The sequence below is a fragment of the Erpetoichthys calabaricus genome, chromosome 1, assembly GCF_900747795.2.
Source record: "Erpetoichthys calabaricus chromosome 1, fErpCal1.3, whole genome shotgun sequence".
Lineage (NCBI taxonomy): Eukaryota > Metazoa > Chordata > Cladistia > Polypteriformes > Polypteridae > Erpetoichthys > Erpetoichthys calabaricus.
Genome location: NC_041394.2, coordinates 319,752,907 through 319,776,115, shown reverse-complemented (window position 1 = coordinate 319,776,115; position 23,209 = coordinate 319,752,907). Strand labels below are relative to the sequence as shown.

Here is a 23,209-nt window from a genome sequence, read left to right as displayed (position 1 = left end):
GTCATTTTGTTTTCCAACATAGACAGCCTCATTAAACTGCTCATCTGCATTAACATCTGACTTTGTGCACTTTTCTTCAGGGATTAAGGAGTTCAACCAAATTGTTGGCAGCACATAAAACAAAATAGGAGTTCAGCAGAAGACGTTTTCCTTCACAACCATATGGTTTCTAGTGTTCCGAGGCAATGTTGGTCCATACATGTACTGTGCGAAGGAATCAACTGGATTTACTACCAAGTCTTTATAAAAGCAGTGCCAAAATACATCATTTCCAGATGCATTTGGACAGAAAGGTATCAGTAGGTACTGTACGTTACTATGTGCACCAAGAAATGAAATCCTGTATGGCTACTGAACATCCACATATAAATGCAATTTGTATCAAGTCTCATTTTAATGAAAGAGTAACGAGTGTCACTGCCTCACAGTTCCAAGAGAGCGAGCTCAAAATGCTTGAAAAGTCATTGTGTCATGTTGGCACTTTGCTTTCCTACAGGTACTCTATTTTCTTTTCTTTATTAAGTTCCAAGCAGGGTTAACTAGCATTTTACATAAAGTGTTTGACTCAGTTGATGAAGCTACCCCGTGGGACATCTTGAGACTTTGCAGGAACCCCCACCTCACCCCACCCCCCCACGAATTTGCTACATGCCATGGCCAGCCAGTACACTAGTACTTTGAGTGCTTTGCTGAGTGGAGGCAGAACCTCTGCATTTTTTTTTTCCCCCCAGTTGATTCGGATGTTTGTCAGGGGTGTGTTCTTGCTCCTACCCTGTTCAATGCTTGTATGGACTGGGTGTTGGGCAGAGTCATGGGGTCATCTGATGGTGAAGAAAGATTCACTAATCTTGACTTTGCCGACAATGCTGTGATGTTTGCAGAGTCAATGGAGGCTCTGATCAGAGTTCTTGAAAGACTGATCAAGGAGTCAAAGTGTCCTGGATAAAAACCCAAGATCCAGGCCTTTAATGACCTCTTGGACACAGCCATCAGCAGTGTGCCTGTCTGTGGAGACAGTGTCAACTACTGTGTTAAGAGGTTTACTTACCTCAGCAGTGACATTCATGTCTCTGGTGGCCCTTCCTAAGAGGTCAGTACACAGATAGGGAGAGCATTGGGGGTCATGAGGTCATTCAAGGGGTGTGTGGCACTCCCGATATCTTTGCAAAAGGATGAAGGACAAAGTCTTTAGAGTCCTGGTGCTTTTTGTTTTGCTACATGGTTGTGAGAAATGGACGAGACAAAGACTGGACTCTATACCATTTCTCTTTGGAGAATCCTTGGTTACTGCTGGTTTAACTTTGTGTTGCACAAGCAATTGCTCACAGAGTCCCATATGAGACACATTACCTGCATTGTGAGGAACCGTCACTTATGGCACTACAGCCATGTGGCGCAATTCCCTGAGAGTGATCCTATTTTTGAGGACCTAAGTGGCTGGATCAGGCCAAGGGTACACCCACGCAACACCTGGCTGAAGCAGACAGATGGCCTTTTCCAGAGGGTGTGACTAGGTTGCGTGTCTGCCTGGGGGGTGGCCAACCAGGATCCCAAGCCGTTTCATCATGTGATGGATATGGCAACACACGATACCAGTGCAAGCTCCCCAACCTGACCTGATTGGCCTGGATGAGAATGGGATCCTTACCCGGACAGGAGGACAAGATAAGGGAGCAGTGGGGGAAATATCCTAAATTTATATATTTACAGCCTAAAGGACTGCGGTAACCATGTGGAACTCAGCAGGGCAGGATGGGAGTTTAGTGCCGTGAGTCATTCCTACGGAGTCCCATGGGAGACATCTAGGGTGGGATTCATTATCCGTACTTTTTGGGACTTTCAGCTGATCTGGAAGTTCTTCCTTTGGGCTGTGCCCTAATACCTAATGTACTCCCAGGTTTGAAATAAAAAGGAGGCCGCCCAGCCGCCTCAGGTGAGTCACAGCTGGGAGGAAGGAAGGCAACACTCGCTGGAGGAAGGTGGACTGAGACAGAACAAACAGAAGGAGGAAAGAAAGAAGACTATTGAATATATTTGTGCTTTTGTGACTTGGAAGTGTGTGTACAACATTAATTGGCAACACAAAATTGGTCCCCTACAAGTGTGGATACATGCAAGGTTCTGCCAAGTGATGGACTGCAACCCTAGCCAGATCTGGTTCCTACATTGAACTGAATGCTATTGGGATTAGCAGCAGCATTCCATTACTCTATAAGTAGATTAAATGAGCTCAAAAAATGAACAAAGTAATCCCATTACTTATGAGAATTACAAACTTCTGTGGAATGTATAGTGGCGATTCCAGCTTGAACATTTGCAGACCTCTTCATAAATATTACTGAACATGTCAAAAGCGGACAATTCTGCTTAGTCTGTATAATGCACGCAGACAGTAAAAGTTTCATTCACATATAGTTACAATAATATCATTATGACACTTCTACTTAAAAATAGGTAGAGTAATTACTTAACTCACTGATGCCACTGATAAAACGACTGCAGCAAATAGAGAAACTTAGTTAAGGAAATAATGTTCATAATTGCCATTCCATGTATCTGTGACTGCCCACACATTATGTTAAAAATATATACAGTATATATATATATATTTATTTATTTATTTATTTATTTTTTTTTTTTAATAAAAGTTTGACACTATCCAAGTAACAATTCTTGGAATCTGTCAATGTCAGAGAAAGAAAAACAAACCACACGCAATCCCAAAGAGCTGTACAGCTTATCATATTGCAAAGAATAAAAGATGACAATTAAGCTTGAGAGGCAAAATGTCTTCGTAGCATAAATCAGTTGTAACAGTGCATTATTTATATAGAGAGATATTTTTGGACTGGAAACACCACAAGACAATGTTAAGGATTCCAGACATTTTGAAGTACTAACAAGTGAACCTACGTACAGCAGGGGAAAAAAAGTATTGAACACAATAACAATTCTCACAGTAAATATATTAATGGGGCTATTGACATGAAATTTTAACTAGATGTTGGGTAACAACCCAAGTAATCAACACATACAAAGAAATCAAAACAAATAAATCCATCGATTAAGTTGTGTAATAAAGTGGAATGATACAGGAAAAAATATTGAACACAAAGAAAAGGAGATGCAAGAAAGGCATGGAAAGCCAAGAAACCAGCTGAAATCTGTCAGTATTTAGAAAGCAATCCTGCCCCCTTTTAGTGCAAATTAATATCGGCTGGTTTAGTTCTAATTGACGGCCTATAAAAATGGTTTCTCATTACCAAGGTGTTGCAAAGAAGCATCTGATGATGGGTAAAAGCAAAGAGCTGTCTCAAGACCTTCACAACCTTATTGTTGTAAAACATACTGATGGAATTGGTTACAGACGCATTTCTAAATTTCTGATGTTCCAGTGAGCACCGTTGGAGCCATAATCCGGTAGTGAAAAAAACATCATTTCACCATAAACCGGACACAACCAGGCGCTCATCGCAAGATTTCTGACAGAGGAGTCAAAAGAATAATCAGAAGAGTTGTCCAAGAGCCAAGAACCACTCGCAGAGAGCTTCAAAAGGACCTGGAATTAGCAGGTACAGTTGTTTCAACAACAAAAAAAAAAAAATTATATTATACATATATATATATATATATATATATATATATATATATATATATATATATATATATATGCTCAACGTGCAAGACTCTACTGCTGAAGGAAAAGCATGTTGAGGCTGATTTATAGTTTGCTGGAAAACATTCGGACAAGCCAATGAAATACTGGGAGAATATAGTCTGGTCAGATGAGAAAAAAATTGAACCATTTGGATGTTATTGCACACCATGTTTAGAGGAGAAATGGCACTGCAAACCACCCCAAAAACACCATACCAACATGCTGTTTTTCAGCATATGGTACAGGCAGACAATTGAAGGAAAGATGAATGGAGAAATGTACTGGGATATTCCTGATAAGAATCTGCTGCCATCTACCAGGATGCTGAAGATCAAAACAAGGGTGCACACATCAGCAACACACAAAACACAGCCAAGAAAACTCTTGGTTTCAAAGAAAGAAAATAAAGCTGCTAGAATGGCTCAATCACCTGACTTGAATCCAATTGCAAATCTATGAAAGAACTGAAGATTAGAGTTAATAGAAGAGGCCCGCAGAATCTTCAAGATTTGAAGACAGTTTGTGTGGAAAACTGGGCCTAAAATCACACCGGAGCAATGGATGTGACTAGTTTCTCCATACAGGAGGCATCTTGAAGCTGTCATTACCAACAAAGGCTTTTTTTACGAAGTATTAAATAAATTTCAGTAAGCGTGTTCAAGACTTATTCCTTGCGTCATTCCACTTTATTACAAATAAATTATGGACTTATTTAGTGTGCTTTCTTTGTATGTGTGGATTACTTGGGTTGTTACTGACATCTGGTGAAAATTTCATGCTAATCGCCCCATTAGAAATATATATACTGAAAACGTTGACACATTCAGTACTTATTTTCCCCATTGTATTTTTCAGTAGCAACTTCCAAACTGGCATGTGTACAACTTTTTACTTGTACTGTGCAGATATCATAGCTTTGCTTTGTAAATCTGGCAGTAGTAGATTGGGGCCCCGATTCAAATTGATAAGGTGCAATCAAGTCTTGGCCTGTTCAATTTATAATTAAGTGGCATTCAATACTCAGTACCATAAGGGCAGACAGAACGCTCAGAGCAAGCTTTGAGTGGTCATCCAGGCCGAAACAGACTTGGGACTTAATCCAAAACGTCTGCCAGAACTTCTGGAACAGTATGATGTCTAAGCAGCTGGACAGTTTACTAACCCCCCCCCCCCCCCCATGACAAGCTGGTTAAACTTCTATTTCTAATCTTTTGCAGCTGCATGATATATCAATGTCAGTGCATTAGTTTTTTTTTTTGGAATTATAAGTGAAACATACACACAGACCTTAAAGTATATACATAAGCACATACTTCATTCTCAATTTACACATACAGTGCTGTGTACAAAATGTATTTTGCTTTTATGAGCTTAATCTCATATATAGGCATTAAGTATAAAATTTAGACCATTTCATTAATGATCTACAAGCTTTACAAAACATTTCATGTTCAGTTGTCAGATTTCAAAAGGAAGCATGAAAATAAAAACCAAAAGAACATTCCATGACACAAGGGTTAATATTAAACAATTTGAAGTCTTGGGAGTGAAGTGTACAAATCTGTATCAAAAGGCATTAAACATCATTTAGACCTCTGAACAGCCCATTGATCAGATATAGAAGTGCAAAACTGCCACACTGCCTAAACTGGGCTCTCTCTCTCTAAAGACTGTTGCCAGACAAAGGCTGTAATAGAAATCATTCCAAGACCAATCACCATTGTCAGTGGATGAACAAAACACACACACACCAAGTAATTCCATAAGCAGTGCTCATGTGGGAGAAAGACAAGAATGCAACCTCAGCTTTTAAAAAAAAAAAAAAAAAAAAAAAAAAAAACCATCATCATCCTTGGGGTCAAAGTATTTGAAAATTGTCACTTTCAAAATACTGCACATATGATTTCAAAAGCTTATTGGTCTGATGAAACCAAATTAAGATATTCTCAGCCAAGAGCTTGACAGATGCAAGGCAAACGATCAGTTTAAACCATAACAATCTAAGTATGGTAGTGTGGTCATCACATTATAGGGATGCTTTGCAGCAGCAAAGTGTAAAAATATTACTTAGATTGCCACAAGCATGAATGAAGCTTAATACAAAGCACCTCTCCAAACATTTTTATATTTCAGTATGCCAGTGATACAAAGTAGTGCTGGGCGGTATACCGGTTCATACCAAAAACTGTTTTTTATTTTTGTAATGATATGGATTTTTCTTATATCGGAACACCAGTTTAAATAACCTAAACAACATTCGGAACGTGGCGCAGCGGGAAACTGTTTAAGGGGGACCTTTTTCACTGGTGCACCGCAAAATACGCATCCAACAGAGTACATGTGTTAGTGGAGGTATTGAGCGGTGAAAATGGACAGGGAACATTCTGAAACTGAAGCTGTAGCAGACGATAAAGTTGAACATGAGAACACAGAAGAACTTTTGACGAAAAAAAGTGCTGTATCTGTTATCTGTAGATACTTTGGTTTTAAAAGGTCGAATGTGGAGCATTATGTTCAAATGTATGTATACGGTTTCTATACTACTGGATAATAAAACAAGTACAACTTGGCTTGCAGTATTTAATATATAGCGCTATATAAATGTAATGAATTATTATTATTATTAAAGTGCTCAAGTACTTTTGTTAAAAACAGTCAAAGTAAAACCAAAAGTGTCCGTTGGACAGTGTTCAGAAAAATACAGTACCCAAATAAATAGCAAATCCATAAAGCCAGTGAAATGTGGGGATAAAATCCATAATAAATATATCCGTTAAAATGCGGCCTCTCTCCTCGCCCGATCGCAGCACACCACCTTCCGTCTCCACGGCTCACCCTTCACTGGCGTTGCTGACGGAGCCTTTGCAGCACGAACTGCTTAATTTGTTGTCAAAGTTTTAGTTTAAGCGGTTTGCAAAATTTGTTCAATAAAAAGGTTCTATATTTTGACAGCAACTGTCATGCAGTGTGATTCCTTCTCTTCATTAGTGCCCCCCCCCTTTGAAAACTATCACTTTATGGAGCCATGCAAACCTGTATTAATACTTGTGTGCACATTAAAATGTTTTTTTGTACAATGTACAATTCCCATGACAGTGGAATAGGTTATTCTTAGCCAGTCTACTGCAGTAATTGCAGTGGAAAATGTGATTAACTCATGCATGGGAAAAAAATACCGTCGAATACCGTGAAACCGGTACAATCTTGAAAAATACAGTGATATAGAATTTTGGTCATACTGCCCAGCACTAATACAAAGCATCTGTCTAGAGGCATACTACAGATTCTTAAAATGAATAAGATACTCATGAGGGACTCATAACCTGCCAAGGGATATTATGAAATTGTTGTTCCCCAAATATCCGACACAGCTAGAGAAACTGCAATAAAGAATTTGAAAATACTGCTCCATTACAATAAGCTGAAGAGACACTACAGTAAAAAGCTTTGAAATGTGCTCCATGAAGCAACCAGCATGACTCAACCAAAATCATGCATCAAAATGTGAGTCTATATGATAAAGGGGTGAGTGGAAAAATATTTTTCCAAAGACATGTATAATCACTCATAATATTTAGTTATCTATGGCACAGAATATTGAAAACAGAAGAAAATATGCAAAATTTAACCTTTTGAAAAATGTCTAGATAAAATCCAGAATCATAAAGGTACCTACTTTAAGGTTTGACATTCTGAACACTTCACATCTAAACTAGTGTTATCTGTCAATTTCCCTGCAAAAAGAAACAACTCCTCTCAAAGTAAGGTATTTGAAAGTTAAAAGGGAACCACTGAGGTTAAATTCTCTACCAGGAATGATGAAATTTAGTATGAAAGGAGAACTATAAACCTGGAAGTTTCAGTCTGCATTGAGCATTTTTTTCTAATCTACCTAGAGTATATTTTCACCTCCTTAAAACATTGCCTTATACAAAATCTAAATCTAAGCCTTCACTCAAAACACAGCAAACAAAGAACCATAACACCTATTTTAATGCAATCACCCTTCACTTATCCTTTCCTTTTCTTTCAGATACAGATACTGTACAGTGGTCTTAAGGGCTTAGTTTACATTACGTTTCTGGGGTTAATCATAGTAGAGTCACACTTCGAGACACTGTGGAAAATCAAATGTGATCATATAATAAATTAGTAATATGAAACATTTCACTGACATGCGAGTACGAATGCTGGCAATCAAACCAATTTTTTTTTGGAGCACAGCAGATTTCAGTGGTGTTAACTCTTCTAGCTCAAATATAATAAGCGGCTCAACACCACAGAGAACATTAAAAATCTGTTTTTCATTACCAACTATGTATCCATCCACCAGCCCCTTTTTAACCTATCTAGTTCTGAGTCATGTACTGTGTTGTTTTTGCTTTGCAATACTCTGCCCGATTATGCTAACAGGTTAAAACAGAAAATAAAATGTGCAAGACTTGAAAGGGAGAAGGTGGCAATTAAAGAAATGCAAATGAACAACAAATGAGGAACTTTTATTTTATAGCCTGGGATATGCATAGCACCACAATTAAAGTCACAAAAATATTGATGTGTTTGGGGAAGAGACAAGAAGCTCATTAAAATATTTACTGAAAGTCAAAAATGACAGTACAATCACTATTGAAATCAAAATATTTAAATCTCATTCAAAGCCAGAGTGTTTAATTTAGGTACACAGTAGATCAAAGTATATAATATCACATTCTGGAGTTAAATTCATTTGTTCAACTTGGCACATGTACATCTTGAATCAAAATATCTGAACTAGATAATGGAAATATTTCAATTTGCTTTGTACCTGCACTATAAATTCTATTTGCTTTTGATACCGTTTCTCAAGTTAAAATAAAATGTTACAGAAATTTAGGACTTTTAAAAAAAAAACAACAAAAAAAAAAAAAAAAAACAGTGACCTATCAATTCTTCTGTTTGAAGCTCCCCTTAGATAAGTATTTACAAAGCAGAAAACAACTAATTCACTTTACTTTGTATTGGAAACCAAACAAAAGGAAAATTATACCAACCGCTTTACGATATAAAGATCAGATGCAATATCTCTATCATGAAAGGCAATTTCTTCATACCCATTTTAGGAATTTATAGTGTATATAAATCACTGGAATTTTCTAAAAAGTACTTATCTTCATGCTGATAACTCATGGAACAACAAAGTAACAACTAGATAACCTCCACTTAAGAATATTGGAAATTTTAAAATGTTCCACATAAGCTCATTACCAGGGAATTTTTTTGACCACTATACTATTAACATAAAGTCAAAGCTGTTCTCTAACAAAAATGGGGCCTTTTTCAGCCAGAACCACAAACATTACAAACAAGTAGATGGATCCGTCTTTTCAGAGCAAAAACCTACAGGTAAACGAGATTAACAACTATACATTAATCATCCATCAATTGTAAATAACAGATTTTTTTCTGAACATAGAATGTAACAACTATAAAACTTGCCAATATTGTGCCATGTTAAATTCGGGACTAATTCAAAGTTAGAAATTATGTGCTCCCCCAAAGTGAAGACAATCCCGAAAACTACCTTTTAAAAACTTTTTTTAAACATGACTTAAAAATATATTAGCCATACTTAGTTAAGGACCCCATAAACTAGTCCCCATTCTCTCAGACAGACATCAGCCTAACGGGAGCAACCGAAAGAAGATTATGTAAAAAATGGATTTAAAAACAAATACTGAAAATGGCAAGCTCTTTCTTCAAGCAAAAATACAATGGCTTTTAGACCTTTAATGCTCCTAAGCAACAGTAAGTAAGGGTTTATGATAAAAGGAAGTGTACACCAAAGAATGATACAAAAAGCAAGTGTGGTTTTAAGAGCAGTGCTCAAATCAACTTTAGACAAAAAAGGGACAAGAAAAGCTGTAAGTGCAAAGAAGAACTTCTGGGAAATTTGGAAGTCACTAAGCCTTGCACTGCAGTAGCCTACAACTAATATAATGGGTGGTGTCAATAGTAGAGTTCAGGCACTGACACTCTACCCTCTAATGTACAAGCAACAGAAAAAAAAAAATTACCAAAAAAAAAAAAATCTGGCTGCATGATGGTCATAATTTTAAAACGTATCACACGAAGCATCAGCACAGCAGTGGACAGTAGACATCTAGTGCCCTCCATAATGTTTGGGACAAAGACATTTTTCATTGATTTACTCTTCTGCTTCACAGTTAAATTTAACCACATCTGAATGGTTTGATTTTAAGTGCACATTGCAGAATTTAAGATTATTCACATATATTTTGGTCACACAATATAGAAATGACACTTTCTACATGGTCCCCCTCATTTCAGGGTACCATAATGTTTGGCACTTAGCAATGGCAAGCACCACTGAGCATGGGAAATGCACTATATAAATAAAATTAGTGTTATTACTATTGTTAATGGCAGAAGTATTAAAGCATTCATATTTAGTACTTTGTTGTATATCCCTTGCATGCAATAATTGCTTGAAGTCTGTGATTCATAGACATCACCAGTTGCTGAGGATCTTCTGCCAAACCTCTAATTCAGCCATCTTCAGCTCCTACTTGTTTTAGTGGATTGTGCCCTTAATTTTTCCCTCCAGCATACAGAAGGCATGCACAATGGGATTTAAATCTGGTGACTGGCTTGGCCATTCAAGAATTTTCCATTTTTTTAGCTCTGAAAAAACACATTAACCTGAAATCAGCCCAAACACTTAAGACAGGAAGAAACCCATGTGGAAAGCATGTAAGAATCCCATTTAAATACATAAAGCTTGGTTAACGGTCTCTACCAAAAGATGTAGAAAACTCATTCATGCTTAAAATTCCCATTTAATTTCCAGAATCAGCCATGAACCAAAAGGTGCAAGTGCAGTGAGGGACAGTACAGAATTGTCACAATAAACTGGTATCTTTTATAGCCCTTTTTTTTAATATAAATAGGCTTATGTAACTCAGTCCTGGAGAGCCACCTTCTCCTAACAGCTGCAGGAGGAAATGAGCAACTTTAGGAGAAGAATGGACAGAAAAGTAAAACCCCTAGAATGTACAAGTATTGTAAACATGTATGCACAATAGCATATTTCAAAATTGTCTGTATATGTTGTAATAAATCCACAAGTCAAACAAAAGCAATAAATGTATTTTTTTACATGCCCATATGTGTCTTGTAAATATTTTTTCATGATGTCTGCACTACCATTAAAATATGCAAATTGAACAAGTATATGCAGAGGCAAGTAGCACATCAGAACTGGGTGAGTATGTTTTAATCAAAAATCCCAACTACATCAAGTCACATACTTCGAAAGGATCATTACCATTTGGATAGGTTATCAGATTGGATTCACAGCATTCCAATGATGTACAGTTCTCCATGATTGGTCATTCATATTACACGGCACGACTATGTGAGTGATAGATAGATAGATAGATAGATAGATAGATAGATAGATAGATAGATAGATAGATAGATAGATAGATAGATAGATAGACAGACAAAATTACCTGTAACAGCTCAACTTGAAGGACTCTATGCTAAGATTGATTTGTGAGTATTGCTCATAGCAGAACTCTGAAGTGTCATGGAGTGAATTTTTACAGTGTAAGTGTCATTCAGTTACCATACCTGGATGTTGTTTGTTCTCCATATGTTAGTCTTCTAAGCAATGCTCTTTCAATATCAACTTGGAGTACCTGCAGTTTTTTTTTTTTTAAAAAAAAGCATGTTAAGAACTCTTACGCTGTACCCACGCCTCTTAAAAGTTTCACATGAGGATCCCCTTCAATGTCACTGAATCGCAATGCTTGTGTCGATGGGTCAGGAGCACACTGCGGGAGTGGAACAGTCTTTTCAGCCATGGTCCAAGGGTGTTTCCTGCCCTGTGCCCAAGGCTGCCAGCAAAGGCATTGTCCCCACTACATAACCCATCAGAAGAAGCTGGGAGGAAAATGTATGTACTTCATTTATTCCAGAAGTGAACTGCAGGAAAAAAGCTACAACAGAACTAAAAAACTCACACTAAAGCTTTACGGGTTAACAAAAACATCAATCAACTGTACAAAATGTAACGTTCATGTGTCTACTAGTAAATACAAATTGTTTCAAGGACTGACATGAAAAAATTTTAAAAGTGAAGATTTGGTTAAGTATGTAATTATAAGTAATTAATTACAAATTGTTTAGTTGTTGCCTCAGAGTGACATATAATGTTTATTTGTGTGTATATACAGTAACCACAGCACTTATTTTCAAAGACTTTACGTGCAAGGGACTAAATACTTTCAAAAAGAGGGGCACTGCCAAACAGTACAACTTTGCAGTGCTATGGAATATTCATCATACTTGGTACAATGATAGCTAACAGACTAGTGAACTAAAGAAAAGCAATTCCAGGGTTGTGAATCATAAAAGGTTTTGGTTCTGTACTGTAAAATCCAGTTTTTTGGACAGAAATCTGTAAGGTCCAAATATGTGTTATATTTAGTAGATCTGGTAGTATTGGTGTGAACAAAAGGTTTTCAATCATATAAAACATTTTAACGAATGAGTATTGTACTGACTGCTCTTCAACTGTTTGCAGCTCCTTTATTATATAAGCATAATAGCAGCTATTTAATATTGTGTTGTGTAATATAACAATGGCAAAAAACCCGTAATGCAGAGGGAATTAATTGTGAAAAAAGCAAAAGAATTTCAAGTTGTTTGTATTTCAAAACTGACACTTGTTTCCGCCATACTGAAAAGGATTGCTGAAAGGTCATTGATGATTCAGATTTCCTTAAGAGCAGTACTGCAGAATAAAGAAATGTTACTCGTTTTTCCATTCATGACACAAAGCGGGGTCTATCCGGACGAAAAGGAAGCTACAATTAGATCTCAGACAATTCACAGGAAAGATTATGTAAACAGACAGCAGCTTTTCAAAATGCACCCATGTTACACAGCAACTAGAGAGAATATTACACAAACTTTAGGCATAATTTGTTTAGTTCCACACCACTCAGTAAATTGCCCTTTAAAAAGTAAGATTTTAATTCTGAAGAAAAAAAACTATACATATCTTGAACACACACACACACAAACTGCATACCCAGCCATCTATACATCTTCCTATTTACATACTGTAAATTCATAAAGCAGAAGAGGAAACCAGGTTGATCCACTGGGCCTTTCCCTTACCAGACTGAATCACTGTGTATTTTTAGCTCACTTGACTTAAAAGTTCAGTATTTTTCTGTCAACGTCATTCCCTTATCATCATGGTATACATTAAATTTGCCACATACAATTGTGTTCTAAAGTAAAGCATTTTTTTTAGTATAAAATTTTAAAAATACTTTGCTTTGCACATTATAATAAGGCTTAAGATAACCCAAGTCCAAACATGAAAAGGGCTTAAATTTACAAAATACATTCACTTTGAAACAAAAGTTTTGATTTAGGAAAATGTGCCTTCACATTTATAAGACATCCTTGTGATAATTAAAGGAAACTAGAAAAATGATATTACAGTACTGACTCTTGGTACTATTTTCCTTGAGGTAAGAAGATATTTCCCGTTTGCTCATTTTGTCATGGCGGAAGTTTACATATAAATAAGGAAGTTAATAAACACAAAATCAATTACATGTCTGAAACTACTAAGAGCAACTTTGTATTTTAGGAAAACGGTTTGAAAATATGCACATTCATGTGAACATAAATTTACAAAACAAAACAATTCCAGTTTTCATTGACTTCTTTACAACCCAGAACTTGAAGGTATTGTGGTTACCATAAAGCTTAGGTTGGACACAAGGACTTGAATGGAAGACCTAATGAAAATGGACCTGCAAATCTATAGTGCTTATTTCTCCATGAACAAGTACTTACAGCCGAAGGAGAGGAGGAGAAAAAAAACCAACAATACCTTCTATACAATCAGTCTGATCTCAAACACACGAAACTTGGTGTTAAGCATGTCACAATGAAAAAAAAAATAAGATCAATAAGCAAACTAACATTAATGAAAGCTGCCAAATTGGAATTTCAGGTTTTCATCATTTCTTCCAGTTTAATTTTGCAAAGTGGAAAAAGGTCTGTAAAACTCAGTGATTGGCGATAGCCGAAAAATTAGTATTCATCAATAACACATCGCAGCCTCACATAACAAAGTAGGCTCATGTCTCGACAAGTCTAGGTTTTCCAGCGATGGAAGCAGTATATCCTATTATACTGCAACTGAGGTACTCTGAGTAGCCAGAAGTTCACATCGCAAATTTTCTGTTCCATCGCCATACTTTCTAGTTCTAGATTTTGCTCTCCTGTTTGTTCTTTCATCTTTGATCTGTTGGATCTCATCTGTATAATTCTGGCTCATATAAACATGGTTCAGTAGTAATGCTAAAGATACTGGAAATATTGCAGATTTAAAATGATGGCTTATTTGTCTAAATCCTGAAAGAAATACCTGAAAGTAGTAGGTTCTTAAAATGAAATTAATGTGTGCAGCTTTCACAACACAAGCTAGTGGAAACCATGCTGCTTGGGGGTGAAAGGCTATCGTGAAAAGCAAGAATTTCTCAAAGATGAGATGCAGAGTTGGTTTACTTTTACAGTGGCCAAATCTCAAACATTTGTTTAGTTTTTTTAATTTCATTCTAAAGAGACAGACACGCAGTTTTATAATATTCATGCAATCTTAAAATGCAGATCACTATCAGATCACACTATTGCCTTAAAAAAATGGATGTATTTTAAGTTTAAGCATTTTTTTTCATGTTTGGACCAGGATACCTCAAGACTTACTGTAATGTGCAAGAAGAGACAACTTTAAAAAAAAAAAAAAAAATTCATAAAACACACTTGTGCAACCCATCTAAGACAGGCTGAAAGTGCAGTGTGTCAATCAGGTTGCTACTGTATGTTTCTGTTACATACCATTTGATATAATATTCAAGAGACACAGCAACCAGATGGATGCACAGGCACTTGTTCTTAAATTAAGTTGGATGCTTCACTTTAGAACACAATTTTATGAGGCAAAAAGATTATTTATATATATATATATATATATATATATATATATATATATAAAAATCTCATGACTGTAAAGAAATACCATTGACTTGAAAAATACCACCCCTTTCCTTTAAGCACCATGGTAAAGTACTTTCCCTCTTAAGTCACATCTCTCTCATTCCAGATGTTTCTTCCTCCTGCTAGTGAGCCTCTGCCCTGACTCTCCTCCCAAATCTAAGATTAAAAACCTAAAGACTTCAGAAGGTTTTGTCTGCCTTCCAGGATTTCCCTTGCAACCCCTGGGCATCCTGCACACCTGAGCCCTTAAAGACCTTTGAAGGGTAGCTCTCCTAAGGCAAAGTAATGTACTAAAAAGCAGTATTTCTCAACCTTTAAAATCTCACAACCCAATTTTATCTTTACAAGTTAGACAATCTACAAGGGCAGGGATGAGTGTGAATGTAAGAGATACTCTCCACTGATGAAATGAACCTGAATGTAAGAGTGGGGTTCCTCTTAGTAAATGAGCACAAATGTTAGAGCAGGTCAGGGGGTGAGGGCAGGTCCAATTTGGATGAATGAGCACAATAGTAAAAGCAGGAGGGTCCTCTTGGTGAGACAAGCTTGAATGTAGGTGTGAGGGTGAGGCCCTGTTCAAAAAAACATCCAGTTACAAATGGAGATAAAAATTGTGCATGGCTGATGATAACTTAGATGACCAACACACGACTCACTTGTGCACCCAACGACAGCAACCCACTGGATGAGAAACACTGTTATAAGGAGGTTAGCACAGACCCAGTCTATCTCCTTTTGCATTTTTTTTTTTTAATAAAAAACACACTTCAGGAAGTTTGCTGGTCTGTAATTGTTTGATAGAAGACTACAGTACCAAGACAGTCACCCTCTCATCCCAACTCACTCCATCTCACACTCTCTCTGTGGCTTGTTTCAAGTCTGGCACATCATAGTAAAATGGCTTTTTATGTGAACAAATGTTTATTGATAAAAATAAACAGGTATTAAAAACTGTGACAAATATTACTAGTTGAGGGAAAATGGTACAATGCAGAACCAAAAAAAATGGCAACCTGTGAAAAAGTGAAACATAAAGGGCTGAAGTATAATTGTGCAAGCCCTAGAGCAGATGGAGGATGAATTAGGAAAACATTGTGTTTACTATAGGGCTATTAGCAATCTAATACATGCATAAAGCAAACATATTTCAAGATTTTGTTGTATATATTTCATTTCATTTGTTAATGCATATTTTACATATTTTGCTAGTTATTCTGTATTTAATCTCTCCTTTCAAATCTGTGCATATTATACCAACAGTGTTAAAGTGTAACTAGACCACCTAATGTCTGGTTGTAGGAAGTTGAGAAACAAACAAAGATCATACTTAAAAACGTATTTACGACTGGCATTAGAATCAAACACTTGCTCCTAGGAGTGAGAACAGTTACCAGCTACCAGAATAGCACTCTTTGCCAAGATGTACAATGATCTATGAATTATGAAAAATCAGACAAGAAGTAAAATTTTGAAAGCAGACCTGTTCTCACAGTTCATGCATTCATCCACCCTGTTTACTGAACTTTCACTCACCAGCTGAAAGTCACTAAAAAGACCTGAGTCATCATTATGATAACCTATTACTTTTTGAAGGTTGCGGGGGTTACAAAATAAAAGCACAGGTAAAAACGGGTAGAAAAACTAAAAATAAACACAAACATGGCTGAGCCAGGATTGAGACACTGTCCCCTTCGCCTGTGATGCCGCACCTCGCATTTTAATTAAACTCAAAATATGTTATCCTAAATGACAAAACTATGGGGAATGAGCACAAGGATTGAAAAGCGGAACAGCAGTTTATTTTTGCATTACTAGCTTTCATGGTTAGCGGTTCAAGAAAATCAGTGCAAAATTCTGCATCATGATAGGGTTAAATCGTATTCTGTAAATACTACTCTGCAAACTCAACCTGCATTTATACAACATTTAGTAAACTTTCAAAAGATAGCAAATGCAACCCCCTTAATTATCATGAAGAATTAACTTGTACTTAACGAAAAAATAAGCCGCTGCGGCCCCCCGGGACCCCACGGTTCATATACGCTTCAAGTCCGCTGTGATCTCAATTAGGCTGAATAACCTTGGCGTACCGCCTTCACGGCAAGCCGAGATGTCGCTCGGTTTAGGTACTTACGCTGCGGCGTCACCTGCAAGCCCGGGAAATCAAAAAGGGCAACAAGGAAGGGGAAGCGGAAGCTCCCTGCTTAACTGTGTACACCTTTAAAACGACTATGCATATTAATTCAATGTTTGGCATTTTCAAATGTGCACAGAAGACTATAAGCCTAGATTTAATGCAATAAACTTGATGCAAACAAGCATTGCCATATACAAATTCACGAATATGAACCAAAAGTCGCGGTTTCGAGATAAAAGTGTTGCACATTTTAAAAATAAAAATACTAAGAATACGAAAAACACTCACAGAATATCTTCTTCCACAGCAGAACAGCTTTGTGAACAGCAGCAAAGAAAATTGCGGCTGTATTAATACACTGGCAGACTAACTTCTCCTAGATTGCAGTGTGCGCGTTCTGGGCGTGGTTCTAAATTTATACCATCCACGCCGGTAGGGCAAACTGAATTTAGACGGGAGCTGTTCACCTGTCAATCATTTTTATGCACTAATCACCTGAAAGAATATCGGAGGAGTACCCGCCCACCATGTGTAAACTAGTAGTTAATACTCAGATAAGGGCGTGGCTCTGACACGGGCTACTGCAGAATAGTGTGATGTTGTGCAGAATGTTCAAATAGTGTAAGTAGTACTAGGGTATTGTACCGTGTTAGCCATTATGAATGTACAGAAAAGCCAAGCAAAATGACACCTTTTATTGGCTAACTAAAAAGATTACAATATGCAAGCTAGATCTTGCTTGAAGTAGGGGCCTGAGTTGCCTCGAAAGCTTGCATATTATAATCTTTTTAGTTAGCCAATAAAAGGTGTCATTTTGCTTGGCTTTTCTCTACAAATAGTGTAAGTAAAGTCTTGAGAAGAGGAAGACCCTATTTGGGACGAAAGTCAACACGAGTTAAAGTATTTGATCAATATAATTAAGCATAGAGCCTTAGGTATTGAAGTAGTCGAATTCCTAAGGCTGTTGTTTTCGCCTGTTGATTTGCTGTGCTTATGTAATATAGTGAAAAAAACAAGAGAATTCCCAAAGCAATTGAATCATTAAGCAATAGTCTAGTAATGTAGTTCAATCTTCACATATACTTCAACTTTGTCATATGTGCTCAATACAATGAAAATCTTATTCTTCAGGTTCTCCAGAAATAGACAAGAATACACAACAGACAAGGATACAAAACAATAAATTAAAATAGTTGAAAAAGAAATGAAAAAACAAACAAAAGAAAGAATGCACGTGCAAATAAATAAGTGATTCAATGTAAGCTCTGCAGGTATATCTCAAGATGGCTTTCCATTCTCCAGACACAAGCAGTGCACTGTTGAAGGGGAGGGGCAGTGGATGTTGGGCTCTGTTTACAAGCCTGATGGCATAAGGGAGAAAATTGTCATTTAGGCTTGATGTTCTAGCTGCTATGCACTTAATAGCATCTCCCTGACCGTAGTAGTATGAACAGTTCATGTTGTGGTGGGTTGTGTCCTTTAATGTTATGGGCCCTCCTGAAAACGTTGGTGTTATGGAAGTCCTCCAGTGCAGGGAGTGCTATTCGGATGATATTTTGCACTTATTTTACCACCTGCTGTAGAGCCTTATGGTCCCATGCTGTACTGCTTCCAAACAAGACTGTGATGGAGTAGGTGAGTATACTCTCAATTGTACATCTGTAGAAGTTGCTGAGGGTAGTGCTTGTCATGCCAAACTTCCTCAGACTTCTCAGAAAACTTAAATGCTGCTGGGCTTTCCCTGACAGGTTTGTGACATGGTAGGTCCGCCTGAGATCCTCAAATATATTAATGCCAAGAAATTTAAATGTGGCCACTCTCTCCACCTCAGTCTCTCCCATGTACAGTGGTGGGTGCTGACCTCTCTTCCTCAGTGTGTCAATAGTCATCTCTTTCATTTTGCTGATGTTAAGAAAGAGATTACTGTCCTGACACCACTTCACAAGGCCAGCCACCTCCCTCCTGTACAGTGACTTGTCACCCCCAGAAATCAGTCCATTGACGGTAGTATCATCTGAAAATTAGTTACTGAGAAGCAACACACTCATGGTTAAAGCACTTGTACTGCATGGGATTCAAAACACATCCTTGTGGGGTTCTTGTATTTATGATTATTGTTTTGGAAATGTTGTTCCCCAGCCTGACTGACTGGGGTTTGATTGTTATATTGTCCAGGACCCAGTGTCAGAGAGTAAGTGGCATACCTAGAGTGGAGAACTTGTTGGTGAGCTTAGCTGGTATCACAGTGTTAAAACCGAGCTATAATCAATAAACAGCAACTGGGCATAGCAGTCCTTATTCTCTAGGTGTGTAAGAACTGTATGCAATGCATTGCTAACTTTTTAATACCGTTTTGATACAATAAACTAATTTAAGCATGTAACCAGGAGTTTTTACTCTCTAGAAGCCAAGTAAAACAAAAGAAGAAGTTTCTCAGGTTTTCCCCCAGCAGAGACCAAGAAATGCTTTCTCATACAGCACAACAATAAAAACAAAGCAAACAATGCAAAACCAAAACGAAAAGAGAGCACTGTAAAACAGTGATAAAAATAGTAATAATCTGAAATACAAATTTATATGAGCAGGCTATTTATATAAGTGCCAAGCTTATTAAATAAACTGACCACAAGAATGCACTGAAGATCCTGAATCTTCATGGCTGCGTACAATAGGCTCAGATTGAGATCACAGTTCACTGTACAGACTCGTGTCTTCAGGACATGGGAGGAAACAGACAAATGCATCATATCCGTAGCACTAATTTTAAACTCTTCCTGTATTCCCTTTATTTTATTCCCAATAAAAACACTGCAGGAGTGGTCACATTCCCGAGAGAGGCATATGGAGTTGAAATTAAATATGTAAGGTGAAGATGTGTGTAATAGAGTAAGAAAATGAATGTTTTGTGAGACTATTCTGTCTTGGATACTATGTAGTGGTAGCATTTCTTGTGCTTATTTTAATTCAAACATACTTCCAAATGGAATGCTTAAATGTAATACAGGAGAAGACTGGATCATTAAATCCTACTACAGTACTGCCAGACTGTGATCTACTACATTGGGCCCTTGAGGAAGAGGCTTAACCTAAGAATTGCTCAAGATGTGCTGTACAATGGGTGACCCTGCGTTCTGACCCTTAAAGGTCATGCGCAGAGATAATTTTCCCTCAGGGTTTAATGAAGTATATCAAATCAAAATAGCAATGTTTGGTATGAATATTATGAAGAGGTGTGCTGACCACTTGTTCATATCTTCAGTTAAATGAAGATCTGTAAAGAGTTTGGTTAGAGTTCCTCCAGGGTTTCCACATTTCCACCAAATCCCTAAGAAAAATACTGTGAATCGTTCCTCAGAGAGAGACAGAGAGTTTCATTTTTTTCAATTCAGGAGGAGGAGGAGAAGGTTGGGAGCATGTGCTGATTAGAGCACATTGCTGCAACCACTGCATGCCGAACCACCTGTATTGGGACCCTGGTGCGGTGGGTGACACATCATCACCCCACTGTGATGCTTTTTTTACAGTGGCTGGGGTACCAATCCTGCCACCAACCCCAAGTTTTAAGGTAATATAAGAAATCACTTCCTTTGGTTTATGAGAAGTAAACTAGAAGTCGTCAAATTCAAGAGATGAATCTTCAAGTGAGGTCAATAATGATCCTCTAACTACAGTATACTCTAATGGTTTTCTCCACAGGGTTTCAGAATCTTATACTATAGGTAAGCAAGTGGTAAACAGTACATCAGGTAAGCTGACATGTGTGTTTACTATTACATAAAATGAAGCTCTGTATTTTAATAAACTGTTATAATATTTTGATTGTAATGATACTGCATGTTGAGTTGTACTGTTTGGACAGAAATCAGGGAAGTATTTTTTTAAATCTAATTAATATTTTTCAAATCAACAAACAATTATCTAATTACCTTCCATTTGCTAACAAATGATTTGTGAGGAAACCATGGAGACTTTTTTCAGCCCCGTCAGTTATGACAGCTATGTAGAAGCAGATCTGGGTCCCTTTGGGGAAAAAGGCTCCTTTGCAGAAGTTCTTCATGAGACTAATTGGGTGGGGCTGCAGAGTCTCAGTGTCTAGACATCAATCGGCCTTTAGTGAGCAGCATGACCTAATTGTGAAACACTTTATGCATCCTGCTTTAAACATCACACATATAGTTTATTATTAGTATCGTAATATATTCTTGTTCATCACAGCATCAAGTTGCAACATGTTGCATGTTGGCTGGCAATGCAAGTAAGAATTTCTCTATATGAATGACAATATGACTACTAACACTCCAGTGATGTGCAGGATAGAGTTAACTGGCAACACTAGACTGTCACAGACCAAGTGTGAGAGTGTCCTGCAGTGGTTTGACACCCCATCCAGGGCTGTTCCAATTTTCAGACCTCCCCAGTTACCCTGATTTGGATCAACATCCCCTGTTGTAAAGGTTAGTTAACACATGTAACAACAGAGAAAATGGAAGGGGTATCTACACTTTGAATCATAATAGTACACTTTAGCTTGGACAGATTTCTCTAAACTGTCCCTGCTTATGTGTGCTATAGTCTGGCATTCCACCTAGGGAGGGTTTTGATGCTATGGGATTGGTTCTGGCCCCAAACAGCACCCCTACACCTGCTGTGACCTTGGCACTTGAATGAGATGTAATGATTAAAATAAATGTTTTTAGATCATTTCCCTTTCTCCCGGATTACCACTACTTTATTTTTTCTAATGCCAGATTTAACCCAATGCCAAGTGTAATGATCAAATGAGTTTCTGTGAAGATTTCTCAAAATAATACCACCCCTCTTCTCCTCTGACTCATTTTGGACATCTCTTTTATTCTCAGTTCATGATTCCTCTTTTGTAATGTCACTCCTGTTGCTTGCTTGGAATTTAACAGCAGGTGTTTTTTGTGATGTATTGTTCCTCTTTTGATGGTTCCTGTATATCTGTTCTTTAATTCACAATTATTTTATTGAAGTTATAATTTTTCTTAAACTTGGGGCCTTAACACTGTATCTTTGGGTTCTAGCTCCATCTTCTGGACAAGTTACTACATAACAAGTGACAAGCAAGTGGGGGGCACAAGGTATCTCCTAAAACTTTATTATCATAGAAGGAATTTTGTTTGCGGCAGGAAGATCCCAACATAGCACACTCTTCCACAGTCATAATAAGATAAAACAAAGTACAAGAAATGGTAGTACAGCAGCAGGTAGACTAATAACACCTATGCTGCAGGTGCTAAGTTGAAGTCACTGGCTAAAAATTGTTCAGATTTCCATTCCTCAATGCTTCATATTCTTATCTGGACCATAAACCCATGGGCAGATCTAAATCTAGTGGAGCAACAATAGGAAAACTCCTGGCACTTAAGCGAGAAAGCAGATCTCCTGATCTCTACTACAAATGTTACAGATGACACTGCACTAGGATTACATTCATTTTCTAGAAGGATTTTTTCAGGGGCTATACATCACTAAAACATTGTTGCTGTTATCTGAAGAGGGGAGTTATTCAGTTAGGAGTAAGGAGGTGAAATGGAGTGACCAAGAATACATGTACTGGAGGACAGATCAAAAGGTGGTAATGAGAAAGGCCTGGCTGGACTGGATAGATTGGCCAAAGTGAAGACAATGCATCAGGTCAGTTAAAATGAATTCAAATAGTGGTAGTACACTATAAGACTAGAGAAAGACTGGGCCAGGGCTGAACTCTGGCAGTACAATGGACAGACAGAGAGACGATGGGTGGGAGTGGCATAAGAAGAGTGACAGGTGACATCAACTCACAATTACTCCTCTTTGTTGCTGCACCATGGCCTAACAATTAGAGAGGATTATTTCTGGTTTCAGAGTTTGGTGAGCCTGATATTTAACAACACAATAAAAACACCTATGAAAAAAGGAGCAGAACTGCTAACCCAGTTTGTGTCTTTGTCACCTGTCTCAGTGCTCATTCCAAGACCTGTTGCTATTGCTAATATGACTTCAGATCAGAATATTCAATTCTGACAGTACACTGCAATACCTGGCAGGTTGGCCTCTTTCTCTCTGCCTTTAATGTTTCCCACCCCATTGACCCCCAGTGTCCTAACACACAGACACCTCAGTTCATCTCTAAAACTAACAATGCGTCACTAGTAATGGACGTTTGCTTTATATAGCATCTTTCATAATGAGATTTAGAAAAGTTCTACAGGGGAAATGAGCAGCTCTGCATCATTCACACTGAAATCTGAATATGACACATAGGAGTGTTTTTTCTATTTTAATAAAATCCAGACTCATTTTCTATTTTTAGTGTTGGTTATAGT

General features: G+C 37.4%; 1 protein-coding gene across 2 annotated transcripts in view; it reads right to left on the bottom strand.

Moving 5' to 3' along the window:
* The window catches only part of csrp2 (cysteine and glycine-rich protein 2), a 53,458-nt gene extending 36,157 nt beyond the window's left edge, over positions 1-17,301 (bottom strand). The window contains exon 1 of one of the 2 annotated variants that reach the window (XM_028818172.2): positions 17,169-17,301. The gene's annotated coding sequence lies outside the window, so the exon portion shown is untranslated. Of the gene's footprint in view, positions 1-16,877; positions 16,897-17,168 lie in introns of those variants that run through there. The other variant, XM_051919622.1, reaches the window with a different exon arrangement.
* Positions 17,302-23,209: the final 5,908 nt, after the last annotated feature.